The sequence below is a fragment of the Cyanistes caeruleus genome, chromosome Z, assembly GCF_971803275.1.
Source record: "Cyanistes caeruleus chromosome Z, bCyaCae1.hap1.1, whole genome shotgun sequence".
Taxonomy (NCBI): domain Eukaryota; kingdom Metazoa; phylum Chordata; class Aves; order Passeriformes; family Paridae; genus Cyanistes; species Cyanistes caeruleus.
In genome coordinates, this window is record NC_141732.1 from 56333348 (window position 1) to 56352571 (window position 19224).

General features: G+C 40.0%; 3 long non-coding RNA genes across 3 annotated transcripts in view; all 3 read right to left on the reverse strand.

Annotated features, from left to right (window-relative positions):
* LOC111940742 (uncharacterized) overlaps nucleotides 1–19224 on the reverse strand; it is a 202279-nt gene that overhangs the window by 130818 nt on the left and 52237 nt on the right. The window lies entirely within an intron of this gene.
* LOC111940786 (uncharacterized) lies at nucleotides 1838–5486 on the reverse strand. The gene is made up of 2 exons (XR_002869690.2): nucleotides 5311–5486; nucleotides 1838–3192 (listed from the first exon to the last, which is right to left on the reverse strand). It is a non-coding gene; the product is annotated as an uncharacterized LOC111940786 (long non-coding RNA).
* LOC147648464 (uncharacterized) overlaps nucleotides 7877–19224 on the reverse strand; it is a 29703-nt gene continuing 18355 nt past the window's right edge. Inside the window, exon 2 of the long non-coding RNA XR_015280033.1 lies at nucleotides 7877–8055. This is a non-coding gene — a long non-coding RNA (uncharacterized LOC147648464). The remainder of the gene's footprint in view (nucleotides 8056–19224) is intronic.

Sequence of the window (19224 nt, forward strand, 5' to 3'; positions counted from 1 at the left end):
ATACCAGTAATTACAGTGTATAGTTCAGCTACTGAGGTTAGAACTTTGATCAAAGTTTCTAGGACTTCACATGAAAGGCTTACTATTTATACAGAGTGAGGGTCTTTTGCCATTAGCTAAAAAAAAATCCAAAAACCTCCCAGACCTAGAGTATTCTGGTCCCATAGAACAAGCATTTTCCAACCATGCTTTTTATTTAAAGAATGTTTTTTCAGGTAAAAGTAAGCAGCTTTTCAAATTTTGTTTGTATTTCACTATATTGGGAGTGTAGTTCAGTCCAGATTTTAATATGCTCAGGAAAGAAAAATAGGGACACAAGACATAAGGTCCACATGTAAGTTAATGTACATGCATTTGAATTTCATGAATTTAGAGTGAGATGCAGAGAGCTGTACTCTCAACAAATGAATCACTATTATGCGCATTATTGAAGTCCTAGGATGGCTTTATGTTAGGATGAGGTAGCTACATAGTGAAGCGATGTAGCTAAATTTCCCTAGCACTTGTATCATTGAAACCTTCATAGAAGAGCTGGTTACACAGATTTCTGCTCCACAGAATGCCAGTGTCAGGGTACTGAAACCTCACTTTGAGTGAAGTATCCCTCTGCCAGGCTCCATGTGAGCAATGAATCAAGCACAGCCCCAGAAGCTGAGCACAGCAGAAGACCATGATCACAGGCTCTGGGCAGCTTTGGAAAGATTTGGTGCTGTGAGGGTAAAGCTAAACAAATGCAGATAACAAGAGTGTGTTGTGCAAAGAAGGATGGGAGAGAATGCTATGGACATCACTGAATAATTGCTCGAACAAAGAAAGAAGGGGGTCTGATGATTTCTTGGAACTGTAATTTACACAGGGAGGTTTATGACTAACATGGTCGTCTGAACCAGCAGCCATAGAGCATGGCTGCTTGAAAACACTCAAGGAACAGATGCAGTCCTTAAGAGAGCGCTTGAGAAACTGAGGGATTTAATTAAAGAGGCCCTGGTCCTGAAATATTATGACAATAAGCACAAAAGTAACTTGTTCATGGGTGCATCTCAAGAGAATATTGGCACAATACTCTTTCAATAACACAGTTGAAGCTGGAGACAAGTGGCTAATGCCTCACAGCCACTAACAAAAACTGAATGTAAATATGCTGAAAGAATGAAGGAGACTTTGGCCTTAAGCCATGCCTGTAAAAAAAATTCCTTTATTTATGGGACACCACTGTTAGCTGAAGCTGACCATAAACCATGTACTGCTATTGCCAAGATAGGCCTGATAAATATCTCCTAGAAAGAAGAGAGATTGTTTTTTTCAGTTACAAACGTGTATTTTACAAATTCAGTAAGCCTGGGTGAGATTTGGTGGTTGCAGGCAAATTCACAATAATTTTACAGAACTTACAGACATTGATCATGGATGTGCCAAGTCTCCTTAAAAAAACCCCAAACAACCGTCTCCACTTGCAGGCAAAATGTAGATCATGACTGCCTGCATCACTAAGAAGTTTTATGTAATGGGAAAGATAATGCAAGTTTTGGTGCAAAGCTGTTAGTGCCATATTGTAGCCCCTTACTGTGCCTTGGCAGTGAGCCCTGAACAGTACATGTGGATTTTGAAGAGCCTGAAAGGAGAATACAGAATGTAATAAATAAAATGTATTAAAAAGAAGTGTTTGAAAGCCGTTTTAAAAGAGACCCCAAACACTGTTGAGAAATCAACAATTATAACAAACAATTACATTAAAACAAGTTGATATTATCTAAAAATTTTGTTTATGCCAGCAATGCAGGACAATGCCCTCCAAAAGAACCCAGGAAGATGGCAAAAAAAAAAAGAAGTATGTGTAGATCTTTTAGTGATTTTTATTTATTCCATTAATAATAAATAAAGCACACTATTATTGCTATTGTTGTTGTAGTTGTTTCTCTTTCTACAATTCCTTCCCCTACTTCCTAGAAGTTTCTGCAGTCAAGTAGCCAGCCATATACTCCATATTCAACCAAACGTGACATAGCAAGTACAATGTCTGATGATAGTCCACAGTGCAGTAGGTATCAATGAAAGCAGCTTGCACTGAAGTACAGGTGTAGGTTTATCACTAATCCCTTTCAGACTTTCAAGACTGATGGAAAAGTGTCGGAGAACCCAGTGATGTCTGTAAAATAAAAAACTGTAACAGTGAGACTGATCCCCCCTTAGTGCCAGTGTTGGATCTGGGGGGGAACTAGTAATGGCAAGCTGAACTATGCTCTGTTGCAGAGAGGCTCTTGCTGCACTGGGCGGGTGGTTCACTCTCAGAGCAGTGACAATCAGAGCTCCAAACTCCCTGCTTTTCAGTGGTCCCTAAATGCTTGCCATGTAGGAAATTTCTGTAGTGTTATAGACACATGTCCATACTGGTGACACTGCTGAACAATAAATACAAGCATTCTACAGAAAACCATAAGAATATAATGACAACTTTAGCTGCATCTACACAGGAGTATTTGCTGAGATGGAAAAACCATTGAAAAACTTTTCTGGTAATTTCTACATCAGGAACCATACCCAGTGAAGACAGTCCTTAAGGGATACTTTCTGAAGATGTCAATTAATTCCTGGCTAACAAACAAAGATTTTTTACCATTGCTGCTCCTAAAGTCCTGTCATTACTCAAATATTGAAATGTTTTCACATTTAAAATGAACTAGTAATCCTCACCAAAGAAAAATATTAGGTCCAATAGCAAAGGTAAGGAACACACATGTCAGCTCTTTAACCTCTTGGATATGGCAAAGGATCTTGGTTCTTTTCTTATCCTTTTTTCTTTTTTTTTTTTTTCTTTTCCTTGAAGTACAAACCTGGCATTTCAAATTTACAGAAATCAGATGAAAATTCCCTCTGAGCATCAGTGGTAACATTGCAGGCTTCATCTGAATCCTGATCCCATACGCCCTATTGTGAGTGAGAAGCGTGGAACAACTTCAGTGGTTGCATGGGGAGACTTGCAGACTCAGGGCTGGTTTGTCAGACAGCTGAGTACACCTTTCTTTCACTCAGTGGGTGTCCTGGCCTCTAACAGAGGCTATCAGAAGGTCAATATTTCAGATAAGGATGCCATCATACACAGGGGGAGTTCTTGAAAAAAGCTGCCTCTTGAATAAACAGTGGGTGAATATGTCTTCAGAGAGGGCTGGATACTCTCCTTCTCTTGCTTTATTTCTGTGAGTGTGAAGGAAAGGAAGTGTTTAAACTACAAAGTTACCTACTTGTTGTGTTATCATGAAGTTGCATAATGTTTAGACAAGATTTACTTTATACTGAAAGTTAAGCTTAGAGGATTTTTTATTTTTTTAAGTGCCTGATGCTTTGAGCCTACAGAAGATAAAACAGACTCCATCTGTTGTATTTCCTTTCCCTGAAGTTTTATTATTTCCTCTGTATTTGTCAAGCTACCTCTTCTTTAATAAAGATGTCTTTTTTTTCCTAAAGTATTTTTAGTGGTAATTCATTAAAACCTCCACAACACGGATTCATTACATGAATTGATAAACACAGAATTGTGTTTTGTGTAATGCAGCTGATCTGGTAAGAGTAATTTCTGAACTTTCTAGAAAGGAATGTAGAAAGTGGAATGTACTGTCCTTACCCTTCCTGCTGTTCTACACTCAGTTCACTTGTAGATAAAGATTTTTGACCTGAAATAAGATCAGGTGTTGCTGCCATTCATTAATGCATGGACTAACACACAAAACTGATGGCACAATGGAACAAGCTTTGTTATAATCTTACAGGTCTCACGGGTCTCATATTAATAGTTTAGGAAAATGGATTTCCGGCCATCCACAGGAAATGATGATAAAATGAAGTTTAACAGCTCTTGCACATGAGAGGTCAGCAGGAGGCTTGAGGCTTGCTTCAGCCCTGAGCTGAGTGAGAGGAACGCCACATGGCATTGCAGCAGTGTGGTGCAGGCAGTGTGCACATACTTGTGCCTCAAATGCTCCACATGAATGTCATGAAGAAATTAGAAAATATTAAAAGGAAATGCAACATTTTTTTGCGCTCACTGTGGGCCAAAGTTGGTTTTGGTGTAACTTGAAAACATTATAGAGCTTTCCTTCATCTATACTGTTAACACAAAAATTTTTTGCAAGTATTTTCTTGGGAAGAATTTATTTTCTGGCAACAGTTCCAAAGTTAAGACATATTTATTCACTAGAGTCCCATTTTGTATTCCTTGGGTAGAATCCCAAATACCCTCCACTTTCACCTCCAAGGAGTCATTAGCATTTATCAGGTAAGTAATCTGCAAAAGGCAGATTATACTCCTATAAATCCATTATAATTACACTGATTTCAAAAGTGTTACTGAAGATTTATGCTCAGGTGATTCAGCTCACAGTTGGTAAGCTTGCTAAGGAAGACTCTAAAAATTTCTCAAGAGAAAACAGCCTTTACAATGTGCTATTTTTTTCTCTTCTATATGTCCTCACCTGCAATCATAATGTAGTATTTTATAAATATACAACATGAGGTAATGACAGTAACTGAGAAGGAAAGTAAATTCACACTAGAATATCAAGCTGAAGTCTTCCCATCTGCTTTTTATTAACAGAGACCACCATTTAACAAATAATTTAACAGATTTAATAAAATAAATAGTGTTATTATTTAGCATCATATTCTTATTTAATTCAGCTTGTATACTATTCCCTCTTCACCTTACCTACGTGACAAAAACTTTTCTTCTTGCACTTTAATACCAGGAATATCAATCCAGTTGTCATCGTCACAGACCCCCCCCAAGAATAAATTCCATTAAAGAAAGGCCATTCATCAGCTATTTTCTCCTGCATAGCCAGACACTAACACACATTTCTGTGCCAATGAACAATTTTGAAGTGTCAGCTCAGCCTTCAGTGAAGCTAGGCTGAAGCCTGTGGTTTACTGTGGATACTGCTTTGGAGAGGTCCACAGGAGTCCCAGTCACAGACCCTGGAGCTCTTTGTGCTGCTGCTCTATGGACAAGTTCACATTCATTATTTCTTGACACAACATATACACTTAATGCACTGTACCAATATGAATAATCTAATTTAATGAAGATTGCAAAAAGCAATTACTCATTGATGCAGAAGTTCTAGTGATTGTAAGATCTGACGAAGTCTCAGAAGTGTCTTATATTAATTCTGTTTCAATTATAACCTCCTAAGACTACACTTGCAAAAAGGCAAAGCAGTAGTGATAATTTGTATGTTTATTTTTGAGAACTTAACTGTGACTGTTGTGGGAAGAATTGGAGACATGTAGAATACAATTGGTTATAATTCAGGTTACCTTTTCACATAATAGAGGCATGCAGAGGAGCTGTACTCCAGGGCAACAGTTCAGAGGTGCAGGAAGGCTGCAATAGCATAGAAAGCACGAACAGATGCTCTGTTGGAACTCACTTACTGAGGATCATGCCATGAACCTCAGATTAGCAGCTTCATTTAAAGTGCCAAGTTACTTAACTGTGTAACCAAGGGAAAAGAAGAAAACCAAGTTAGGTTAAGAAAAAGCAAATGGTTGGAGAAAGAAGAAAACAGAAAGAAAAGCATATGATCAGGTTCACCAAACATTTGTGCAAACAGATGACTGCAGTGATCTGCTGTTGATTACACAGATATGCTTATTTCTTGCTTTAGTTAGTAACTTTCAGTTATGTCACAGTTTAAGGAGGAAAAAAAACCCCTCCTCTTTATTCCAACAAAGAAGGTGTGCAAAATGGGTTTCCACCTTTGACAAGACTCTCTGGTTGTACAGAGGGATACCAAGATTGTTAGCAGAGTATTGCTTGTCCCCATAATCCTGATCAGTCAGGAAAAGCAGTGTTTAAGCCTGTGTCACTGACATCTCCCAGGGGCAAATGCCACCTGGGGGAATAATGGCAGAATGTCCAGAGGGTTAGGAGAGGTGGCATCATCAATGGTCTTAAGAAAAGTACTGTTTCCCCAAGCAAACTTGTGGTGGTGCATTCCCCCATTCTCCAATCTGCACTGTGATCTGAACAATGCTGGTCAGGACTCAGCCTTGGGCTGAGCTCCTCTTGAGTTTATGAGAAACACTGCCTGATCCCAGGAACACATGCAATCTAACAAGTTCCTGCCTTTTTTTTTTTGCTTTTTTTTTTTTTTTTTTTTTTTATATATCCTTGGACGCTTTTTGTGTGAACAACCACCCAAGTGGAATAATATTTTTGTTTTGTTCTTTCAGAGAAGCTTCTGATGCAAAATGTAGCCAGGATGCAACATTGTTATAACGAAATTCCACTCTCTTATATGGCCCTATAAACTGCATGATTCCACCCTCTCCCTCCTCTTCCACCTCCACATAGATAATTTTGTGTTTAATTTTAGTGAGTTGTTTTTTTTAATTTTTTTAACCATCCAGTTAGTAGTAGTAGAGTGAATCTTGCCAACAAACTTTGTTGTGCTGTTGCTTTTATATGAAACCTGTTTTTACTGATATCTTTGCCAATGCTTCTTTCAACGATCTTAAAACACTCATTAACAACAAAACTGTAGCCCTTCCTCTCATGAGACAGCAGGTTTACAGAGACATAGAATCAGCTAAGTGGAAAACATCCTTAGAGTCATTAAATCCAGCCATTAACCCAGCACTGCCAAGCTCAGCACTAAATCACATCTATAAGACACACATCTACTGGTTCTCTAAATCCCTTTGAGGACAGTGACTCAACATCTACCCTGGGCAGTCTGTTCCAATGCTTAACAACTTTTTCGGTGAACAACCTTCTTCTAATACAAAAACTAACCCTCTCCTGGAGCAACTTGAGGCTATTTCCTCTTATCCAGTCACTGATTACTGAGGAGGAGAGAGTGACCCCCACCTGGGTACAGCTTCTTTTCAGGCAGTTGTAGAGTGGTAAGGTCCCCTCTGAGCCTCCTTTTCTACGGATTAAACACCCCAATGACCTTCAGCTGCTGCTCATAGGACTGGTGATCCGGACCCTTCACCAGCTCCATTGCCCTTCTCTGGACATGTGCCAGCACTTCAATGATTTCCCTGTAGTGAGGACCCCAAAAATGAACACACGATTCAAGGTGTGGCCTCACCAGTGCCCAGTGCAGGGGGACAATCCCTGCCCTGCTCCTGCTGGCCACACTATTGCTGGCACAGGCCAGGATGCCATTGGCCTCCTTGGCCACCTGGGCACTGCTGGCTCCTGTTCAGCTGCTGTCACCAGCACCCCCAGGGCCTTTTCCTCTGGGCAGCTTTCCAGCCACTCTGCCCCAGCCTGTGGCACTGCCTGGGGCTGTTGTGACCCGAGGGCAGGACCCAGCTCTGGGCCTTGTTGAACCTCACAGCACGGCCTTGGCCCATGATCCAGCCTGTGCAGATCCCTCTGCAGAGCCTGCCTGCCCTCCAGCAGATCAACACTCCCACACAGCTTGGTGTTGTCTATAAGTGACCGAGGCAGCGCTCATTCCCCTCATTCATATTACTGACAAAGACAATAAACAGGACTGCCTTTGTACTAAGTCCTGGAGAATAGCACTTTCAGCTGAGGGCCATAACTGGAAGTAACTCCATTCACCACCACCCTCTGGACCCAGCCACCCATTTTTTGTCCAGAGAAGAGCACCATCCAAGTTGTGAATGGGCAGTTTCTCTGAGAGAATGTTGTGGGAAATGCTGTCAATAAAAACCTCTTTTAGGTTCTGCTCTACACTGTTGCTCTGACACCAACAGTGACACTACACCACAGGGGTGGGCTTATGTAAATGTTCTTAAATCATCCGACAGTCAACCCATAGTACACTCAGCCTCAGTACATCCAAATCAGAACATGTTTCTTTCCTTGCCCATCCCACATAATAATTTTCCATCTTGTCTTGCAAACCTAAACATAATCTCTTATTTACTGAGAAGAGAAACAAATGCTGGCTCCCAGTGCCTGTTAATGCATCCAGATGTTCTCCCGTTTGCACTGCAGGGCAATATGGCAGGAAGGCTAATTGTGACTGGTTGTGCTCCTCTTCTCACACAAACACATTTTCTCAAATTCCAGCTTGCTTCCTGCAGAAAACTCAAAGAAATAAAACCTTTATGAAAGGCTTTTCAGCTCCTTTATAGCTCATCTTTGAGACTACCCAATCTTTCTAAAAAACACTGGGTTCACTTTCCAGTCACTTCACTCTGACCTTGCAGATGTTGAGAAGTGGACCTGGGATGTCTTTGTTATCTTGGGGCTCACTGCAAAAGCTTTTTTTTTGTGCAGGTGTCCCAGAGGACCAGCTGCAGTATGAGAAACCAGAATCTTTGGCTACCATTCTTACCTAGAAGCTCAGACAAGTGAAATTGTTATTCAAAGTTATTAACAGATATTGAATTACAGGATCATGGTCTAGATGAAAAATAAGATCCATTTCAACAGCAAAACTTATGCTCATGAACCTGCACACACCTGCACAATAACAAGACATACTTGTTTTTGGCTGACTCCAGGTCTGGTTTGGGAATGCTAATCAATCTGTGCAATGCCATAATTTTTGGATTTGCTTCACAGCACTTCCTAATTATCTACAGTCTGTTTTTCTCCAATTGGCTATAATGCACCTCTCTCTGACAAAGTGAGGCTTTGCACTGTACTGGCTATAGCCTGTGTCTGCTGTGCTGATGTTAATGTGTGACAGTAACTATTAAAACACCTCAGGAGTTTATGAAGCCACTGCCAGGGAATAAAGTAGAAATTTAACGAATAGTAACACACATGGGCATATAATGCTTTGCTGCTGCTGCTGCTGCTGCTGCTGCTGCTGCTGCTGCTGCTGCTGCTGCTGCTGCTGCTGCTGCTGCTGCTGCTGCTGCTGCTATTAGCAATTGCTCCATTTTTTAAGCCTGTCCCCCTCCGACACACTGGGCATAAAGTACTGATGGTAAGTGCCATGAAAATACAGCTGTCTCTGCCCCACTGGGTTGCAACCAACCGGAACAAAATAGGAGAGTGGGAAAACTCATTGAAAATGCTTAGGAGTATCAAAACACAAACAGTAGGTTTTTACCATGTCTACTTGATTACTCCCTTACTTTGGAGAGTATGGTGCTGGCTTTGGACAACCCCTGACAAAACAGCACTGTGATTTCTAGAAGGGGCTCATAAGAGTGTGGGGCAGCCAAGGCCACATCGATGCAGTTTCCCAGAGGTCCAGCTTTCATCTCCAAGTCTGCAACTTTGTAGTTAAAACCCACCCTTTGCCTCCTATTGAAACCACATTGTGTCGTTCCTGGGTTATTTTGCATTCTTTTCTGAGTGCTTATTATTTTGTTTAAGTTATTCACACTTTCTGTGATAAAGTTGCACCAATGCAGTAATCATGTTAATCATGAGAGTAATCCAAGACAACAGCATTGTTCTATTTATCAGTATAAGTTTGTTCTTGCTTTTATTCCTGGTACATAACAAAGCTTTCCCTAGGAACTGAAGGCACTGGTGGGTACTTAATTTCAGTCTCTAATAATGAAATGAAGCAAATAACAACCTTTTTGAAGTTTCACCCTCTGGCAAGGCTCACAGAGTCTGGTTTTGCCTCGTTCAAAAGGTTTAATGAGACATGGGTCTTGTGTGCATGTGTTTATGGAAACAGAAAGAAAGAAGAGCTGTCAACAGCTGGGAAGCATGAGACTGTGAGAAACAAAATAGGCTTTGTGGGCTTTGTGGGCTGACCTCGGGTATCCCTCACCTACCTGGGTCTCCACACGGAAAATAGGTGGTGCCAGAAGAAGGTAAATATGCGGAAAGGTTCATGTGCCTCCAAGTTTATCTGTTTTCTGTGACCAAAAAGCACTACCTCTCATAACTAACTGCCTTGTTTGTAAGTATTTTATTATTTTGATCCAGCCCTGAAAGAGTTTGTTTAGAGCAAATTGCAATCAGTTTTCAGCAATGCCTGGGGCACTGGCTCTCCTGGTCCTGAGAGACCAGACCTGTAAGTGCCTAAGGAATATACAGCTTGAAGAAGCAGTCCCTGGGAGCAGCAGGACTTCACAATAGAGGGGTTTAATTTTGGCAGAGAAATCCATGGGAAAAGAAGCTGGCAATTGGTAGAGCAAGATGTATCTGGGTTGCCCACAAAAAGACCTCTATCCCAGAGAAATTAAATGAATTCAAGACATATGAGGACTTTGGTCTTTTGATTTAGAAGTCATGCATGTGTGGAATGAATTTAAGGAGTTATTTAAAATCCTAATTGATAATGCTTTACCTCAGACTTTGCTCAGCCATCTATTCAGTTCCCTCTCTATCCCATTTCCACTTTTTGACATATTTTTCAAATTTCTGTTTCACTGCATAGTGCAATAACAGCAAGTAGTTCTAAGAGAAAAGAGGAGTGACTCTTCAGTGCCCTTACTGAGTTAACACATGCCTCCTGACACTGATATACTTCTGTTGTGTGATATTTCAGATGACCACAGACATAGCCAGTTCCTAATGCTGCCTCTGCCAATAACAAATCTGTTTTTCCTCTGGATTTGCACAGATGTCTTCCTTTTGAATATCCTAGAGAAACCTTTTTCTACCACTTCCAAGCAGACAACTTAATTATGTTAAAATGGCCTCCCTTCCAAAACATAGGTAGTTATCTTTGCTTTCCTTTAGTAGTTCTAACAAAGTTTGTAGATCCTATCATGTGAATACTAAGAACATAGTTCCAGAAACCTGGAAAAGGGATTCATCTCAGTGATGCCAGCTAAGATTAGAAATTCATGATCCCAGGACAGTTTAGTGGAAGATTACAGGTACTATTTCTCTAAACCTGAGTGTTACAGATCCAACTGAAACAACATGGAACCTTGGATATTCACTTTACATTATTCATAATCAGAGATCTTGCTATTTCCAGAGCTGGGCGAGTAAATACTAATATTAATAAATACTAATACTAATACTAATACTAATACTAATGCTAATGCTAATGCTAATGCTAATGCTAATGTGTAATGTGATTCTGTAAGACAAATCTCACCCTATAGGGTACACAAGCTGTTTGACATGAACACTGAATATATTAAGGACTCAGTTTCCCAAGACACATTGTTTCTTTTCTCTGAAAAGATAAACAGAACTTTTCCAATGAGCTTTCTTCTGCAGATGCTCATCATCTGGAATTGGATTCCTACTTCATATTTTAAGTGTACAATGCTTGATTAAATTTTGCTCTACTGGCAAGTAGTTTTATAACTACTTTTATTGGTTATAAGGGGCATTTCAAATGGAAGCAAAAGAGATTCAAGGACATTTTGAGCAACTCAAAGAACGTGAAGAATTCCTCTCAGATAATCTTCACAGTGTGTTTTTATATTACTCTTTCAGGGAAATGTAAGGAAAAGTAGGCTTGCAAAAAACAGGCCCATTCAGACCTTGAAAATAGTTTGATTCTATCACAAAATTTCTTGTAAGCTGTTACATTTCAGAGCTTACAAAAATGGCAATAATTAACACAATTATTTCCAGTCTTTATTTTCTGTAACTCTACTGAGGTTGTCATCACCTGGAAAAACACTTGCTAAAAAGGTATCACATTCTTCAAAAAAATATCCCTAGTTATGCAGTATAATGCTTAAAATGCAATAAAAGTTAAAAGAATGAAAATTTCCAGCTTTTCTTGAGAATGAGAGTTACTAGTGCATGAATCACAGAAGATTTCTCTGAAAACACCCTCATATTCTTCCTCTGGTGTTTTGCTCCCTACTGTTCAGCAAGTATATTTTCTTTATGACACCAAGGCCTGATACTTCCTTATGCCATACTAGATTTTGCTTTCTGTTGTCTTTATGACAAACACGGAGTAAAGCAGCACTAGCCAGCTTGCCTCGAAATTTCCAGCAAGTCTGGTCTATTTGTTAAGAGCATTGTTCTCTATTCAGGGGATTTCCTTTGTTTATTTTGCTTCTGGCAATATGGTTTGTTCACAGTTTCCCCATGGAATTTCAGCCAGGGAGACCCAGGTCTCCCACACTTACTTTCATCATGTTCTTCTTAACTGGAATCAAACAGTGGAGGCTTCTGCTGAGACACCTCTGTCCCTTGCCACTCGCTGTCTCATTTTGAAAGTGGTTATTTGGACTCCACTGGTTATTTGGGTAAGGAGAGGTTGCACATACTCAGCACTCCAGAGAAGCTATCCCATCACAATACATGCCCACTCAACATGAAAATGTTTAACCTTAGAGGTGTATCAGGAAGAAAACTAATTTTAGAGAACAATGTTTTTCCTCCACGGTACTGTAGTGAGCAATCTGTGTGCTACAAGGACAATGTGAACTCACACATTGCATATTTCTGTACTTGTGGGCAAAGCCTGCTATATATTTGCTCATGCTTTTCTTGTTTCAGTAACAATACCTTTTTCCTCCACTAATTACAACACTTAAAACACTGTCATAACTATCTGAATAATTCATCCTAGAGATAAAGAGTAAAGGTGGCAAGAGAACAACATGCCATTTCCCTGCAAATTTAAGCATGTATTCTCTTACCATATACCGAGCCAGACAAAAATGCCACATTCTACAGACACTCCTACAGAGGCAGGTGTCTCACAGCTGAATACACATACTATGAAATACTCTTTCAGACACACCAGTTTAAGTCCCTGTTCACCCTCACGCTCCTTTACCAGTTTTGCATTCTGCCAGGACAGAGCTGCACAAATTTCCTTTCCCTTCCTCCTTCCCTAACAGTATCCTATAAGCAATACCTATTTTGCTGTCATTTCTGCATAACAACAGAAGTGCAGAAGGAAAGATGGATCAGTGAGCAGGCCTTCAGAAATCACAAATCACATAGTTCTTTCCCCACAATTGATATCCTACATCTATACCTGGTAAAAAGCAGCATGGAAAAAAAAAATAAAATATATATATACATATTTTTTTCCCTTATAAAACAGAAAAATTTCATTGAGCTAGATCACAGGTGCATCTTTACCTACAGAGCAAGTTAACTGAGATAACCCAAGCAGCCATAACAGGCAGCAGCAGATGTCTCTTTGAAGCACTTTGGCAGAGTCAGAAATGATCAGCACTGAAGTAACAAATAAAATATAACTACCATGAAAATTTTTGCCTCAATACTTAGATCACCTCTCAGTCGGTTGCTTCAGAACTAATCTAAAGGCATTTTTAATTTGTGGATTTTCTGCTCTCTTTATGTAGATGTATTATACATTATCTAAAAATAACTTCACCATAGTCCCCAATTTTGCATCTGTCCTGCAAGAGAACAGAGCCCGAGTTACAAGCTTTGCCTCAAGCAAAATGATAATTGTGAGAAAAGCTGTATGAAGTGTCAGTGTCTCCTTCTAATAAGTAGGCAAAGTGGGAAAAAGCCACAGGCAAAACGCCGTGCTAGTTCCATAAGGTGAGCTAAAAGAAAATGTCAGCAGTTTTCATATTCAAGGGGCTGTTTTTTGTTTCAATAAGTCTTTACTGGAGCTGGTAGAATGGAAAATATTTGCCATCCAGCACAAAGGAATCTGGTGCTCTGTATCACCTTGGAGAATCTGTCAAATGAAAAGGGAAAAAAAATGGCTTTATTATATTCATGACCCATTTTCATAAATTTAGAGGATTACAGGAAAGACAAAGGAAAAGACAAAATTATCCTGCTTGGTATGTGCAGTATAGTCCAAGAATCCTTCCTTTTCAAGAATAATTCCTCTGTCAAGTCCATACCTTTGTGATTGGAAATACAACATGATTTCTGAAATGCAACACATTCTTCAATTAACAGCTTTGAAGCAGCTCATGTTCCCAGATAAACAGGACCAGTAGTCAACTGCTCTCATGGGTACCTGTGAATTTGTCCAGCAGCAGCCACCTGCCATCAGATTTTGTTAAGTTGTTGTGTACTAGATTTATCATGTTGTTCTCTCCCTCTCTCTCCTATCAGAAAATTTATTTTTGTGTAGGTTTGCATTAACTGCAATAAGTCACCTTTTAATTTTCTCCCTCTCCTTGATATACTAAGTAGATCTTCCTACATTTTTTTCTCCACAAGTAAGCTTGCCAGGTCTTAAAGCATCTTGTTCTTTTGTGGCTCACTCCTAAGTTTCCAGTGCTCATCATTTTCCATAGCACATGTTAAGACCCATGTTCTTCCATACATGAAGAATATTTGTAGAATGGCTTTACCTAACCATTGCACTATTAAAACCAGTTAAACTTTTGATATAGGTGGAATTATTCACATGCAAAATTGTTTGCAGTATCAAAGTCCACACTGCTCACCCTAGCTAAGTATAGAAAGTGTAGGAAAAGCCTTGACAGTTTTCCTAGCATGCAAATCCCTTTTTATCACCAGCAGAATTAGTGATGCAAAAGTCTGCCTACGTAAGCTAATCATGGGATTGAAACAGAAGTTAAAAAATGGAATTCAAATATAGAGGTAATCCTTCTTTTTCAGTGCAGGGCCATGTTTGTGACAGAAGATGGATTGATGCAAAGAGCTGTGAAGGTGAATTGGCAATAAGACACATACAGAGCCACTACATGGAGAAAACAGCGTCTGAATAGGAGGGAAATGCCTACTGAAGTTATAAAAAAGTAACACAGTCTTCACCTCAATGAGCTTTAGCTCAGACTCTGAATTACACCATTGATTTGTTTCAACCTGAAAAGGTAAAAATGATACCATTCTTTGAAAGACTGATGCAATGCAGTGGGATATGAATTTCAAGACAGTGCTAGGATTGTTTTGCATATCCTCTCAAGTTTCTTTCAACACTTGAAAAATGTTTTCTTCCATAGAGGAGTCCTTGAAGTCCCATACTGTATCTTGCCATGGGAGAGTGATCACAGTATGCTTCACTTGGAGGCCTAGTGGGGCATCAGAGGCCATCAATGCAGCTGAATGCCAGTGTTCGCACTGCACAGCTGGAGAGGCTTTGGGAAGGACTCACTAGAGGGTTACTCTATGGAAATAGCTGTCATTTCAAAAGCATTTCCTTCTATTATAAGAAAAGACACTCTAAGGAGTCTCCTACAAAACTCATGAAGGCCATTATATGTAGGACCAGCAGGACACCCCATACACAGCACCTTATGAATCGCAGATTACCCTTCTCCAACAAATATGCCTAGCTGAAGTACACAAAGCCTTTGTTCTGACTATACCCTGTGTACTGCAAGGTGCCGTTCAGCAGTACACTGAGAGGCTCTCCCAGGCCTTTGGGCTGTTTGGATTGGGATCTGAACACAAGCCTTCTCATAAAGATAATTTCCAAATAGACCTGCCTGCATCCCACCACTATGTATTTCACTGTAGGAAATTCCTGTGATAATGGAGCAACATACCATAGCTGCCACAGAACATATCTTTCTAACTTTTATCAGTAGCTAGAAAGAAAATTATTTTTTGCTCTCTAAAATGGAAATTGCTGCCCATCCTGCTCAGATTTCACAGGCTGGGAATTTCCTTCTAGCATCAAAGATTTTGAAACTCTTCCTGCTCTGATAAAAAATTTATTTTTACTATTCATGCATCAGGTCCTCAAGGTAATGACTTATGAAATCATTATTGTAACACTCAGGGCATGTAAAAATGTTGGCACCTACCTAGAAAACAGCATGTGTGATTTACAAATGTCACCTTCCTCCTGTTTCCCAAACTCCTATACTTTGGCTCCTATGTTTGTAGGACAGGCACACACAGAGTTCTCAGACATGATTAGGACATCTTTGGGCTGGCTACTGTATTGAGAAATGTATGAGGACCCTATTCCTTAAGAGGATACTCACAGAAAAGACACAGCAAACAGGAAATCTTTCCAGAATTTGTATTTCTGACGCCTTCTGTAGGACTCTGCCATCAATAACCCCTCGCTCCTCATCAGCTCAGCTGTTAAATACAGCTCAGGACTAAAACCCTTTCCAAAGTGAGAAATTTATTGTGACACAGCAAATGCTGAAACCACTGATTGCTAGCTCTGAGGCATCCATGTTTCCATGCATTAGTGTGGCAAGGCACATGGCAGGAAGGGATTTATCATCCTTAAAACCTCCTAGCTGCACACATTACTGATCAAAAGGAAAAGAGAAAAAAAAAGAGCATCAGATGAGCTTCACTGCTATGACAACAGATCAGTGAGCAGTAACTGCCTGTCATTTCACTCCCCTTGAGGCTGCCTCTATCTGTGCCAAGACTCAGACATTTCCTCCAAAAAGATGAATCTCAGGAGGCTGATACTGCAGGTTCCCAGCCAACAAAGAGGCCAGTACCTCTGCACCACTGCTCATGAATATGCTGTGTAGATTTCCCCTAGTGTGTCATCTACACTGCCAGCATCTGTACCCTTGCCAGGCAGGGCTCAGGACCTCACCCATGGTTCATGTACATAGCAGGTAACTTTCCTTCACGGAAAGATCAGAATACCTCTTGTGCTGAGTGAGATTTCAGTCTCTCAAAGGTATACCTCACAGCCATCTTCAACTCCCTTAAGGCATTAATTAGTATTTTTTCAGCTGTCCTGGGATATGCCTTGCCACCCATGGAGATAGGATGTATGTAAAGTCATCATAGGACAATGAAAAAAAGGATGAAAGCTAGCATCATCGTTATCTACATTACTTGCACCACAAAGTACTATTATAGGAACACGGGTAAAAACTGTAACATGACAGATTTTCCACAGCATTCTGTCTCAGCACTAAGAAACCTGCCACAATGCGGAACAAACAACGTGGGTTACATTTACCAGACCTTGGAGCACAGCAGATAAGTAATACTTCCTACTAGTGAAGTCTGAGGCCAGGGTGTCAGTGATAAGACTGTTATTTATGCCTGTACAAATGCAGAGCACCATGGACTGAAAGCAATCCCATTAACCTCTGGAGGTTTAATGAGTTACAAACTCAACAGAACTTTTGCAATAGTTGCACGCTGCATGGAACATGACTGAAGTGTAAGATAGGTCTCCTATTCACAATACTTGGGAAAAAAAAATTATCTGCGAGCAATGCCTGGGAATAAAGGGAAAGTCACCTCTTTGTTCAGTTAGATTTGCACTCAGTGTGACATGGCAGGATGTTTTTAATACAGTTCAACTTTCCTTGTGTGACAAACTTAAAGAGAAAGGTAAAAGGAAGGAGGAATGAGAGAGCACTTGTGAGACTAATCACAAATTCACAAGTTTGTTCCTGAAGCAGATTTGCAGTGTAGAATTTTTTATGAGAAAGTATCCCTTGAAAATACTAAGCACTTTAGCACCTGTTTAATTAAAATAGTCCTTTTACGCATAGATAATAAGGAGGTAAGTTTGCTTAGATTGAATTTGCAAAGTTTTGTTCCCCTTGTTGAGGAAGAATCAGGTATGCTGGGAGGAAGTTCTTCAGCAGCTAGAAAGGTGTGTCCTGCTTACACATACTGCCTCTGAGATCCAGAAGTGAATTGGGCCACTTGTGTTGCTGCTACCATTCTCAAGAGACTGACTGAAATTAATTGCTAATTTTCTGAGTCACTAAGGCATGTGTCATTGTTGGATAAAGTCCTAATATCAACCAAGTGTGCTGCTGTCCAGCAAGCCTTTCTGGCTGTGACAGACTAGCTCAGAATCATGTTCCTAGACTATTAGCACACTGGAAGGCCCTTCAGTTAGGTGCAATTTTTCTCTATTTCTGTTTTGTAAAACTTTCATAATCCCTAAACTCAAAAGAGTTCAAATGTTTATTATCAACATTTGAAGTTATACTTTACTTTTAATTAGAATATGCTCTTCAGAATTATTTTCAAAAACCAATATAAGGAAATATGCAAATATTGTATAGTTGGTAATACCTCTTTTACATGTATGACATGTTTTAAAGCCTTAGTCTGGTTATGGTCATTCACCTAGATCTTAGGTCGAACTCCATGCATTTCAGGCTATAAGACCACTGACCACGACCTGGGGCAGTTTCCTCTTTCAAAGGTCATGTATCACCTTTCAGCTTCTTGGAAATGAAATGGACTTAAAAATAATATCAATCCCTTTCAGAAATTAACCTCACTTTGCTGACAACCCTAATGTGTTGGAGAACACATTAGATTTGAAAGTCCTCTATGGCTGTTTTTTTTAAGATCATTTACCCTGTCATGCTACAGCAACCTAAACACTACCCCATATTCTTAAGCTGGTATTTTGAAGGTTTCCCCTTTTTTTGTGGCCACACATCTTGAACTTTGACATCTTCATGAGGAAGAGAACAAGGGGTGAAGAAGCAGTAATTTCTTAACTGCTTTAGGCAGAGGTCAGGCAGGTCGATAAGCTGAGAGTCAAGGTAACAATGCAGCTGAAGGTCCCATTGTAGGTGCTTTGTGTGTCAGTGAACTTGATTCATACTTAGTGTGAATAGAGGAACTCTCAGCTATTTCAGGAATGTCAGCAATTTTGTCGTAAAGAAACTTTGATCTTGCTCCAGTTTCCCAGGCTCATTCATTAGCTGAGAATGTGGAGGCTAAGATAGGCTCTCTCTTCTGGGAGACTGACTGCCTGATACTTAAATAAATCACCTGCTTTTTCTCCCTGTCCTCCTGGCAATAAAACAGTCCCTCACAGGTCCTCTTGGCATACATGAAACTTTTGACTCCAAGGAAATCTCTCTCTGATGCATGGGCTGAGAGGAATGCCTTTGATTTTTGAAACTGAAGGTCAGATTTTATAAACATACCACCCCAAAGCTCATCAGTCCCCATCTACCCCTCCCCAGTAACATGAGATATGCTAGTGACCTTTTGATACTTCTGACAATGTGGAAGTTGAAGAAATTTCTGGCTTTCAGAAAAAAAGCACTTGTCTTTGTCCTGCCAGCTCTGTGTGTTTGGAATGGAGGAGTTCTGTTCCTTTTTTCCTGGACAAGCTCTCTCACACCAGGGCTGCTGAAGTAGTGTCCAAGCCCCTGAGCACCATGAGCACCCAACAGGCTAAACTCTCATGTGCCATTTGCTCTCTCACCCTCTCTGCAGAGACAGAAGCATGTGGAGGGGAATGTCTTTCTGGGAAGAGTTTGGAGCAAGGGGCTCTTTTTCTCTATTCTGATTTGGGATAAAAATTAATATTCTAAGCTACCTTTCATTTTCCCTGGTAGTATAATAATATTTTTAAAACAAAGACACTTTTCTCTAAGATCTGATTTTGTTTCTCTCAAAAATAATTAAAACTCATTTTCCACCTCCTTTTCTCTCTGTCCCCGCTGTGAATCAACTTTAAA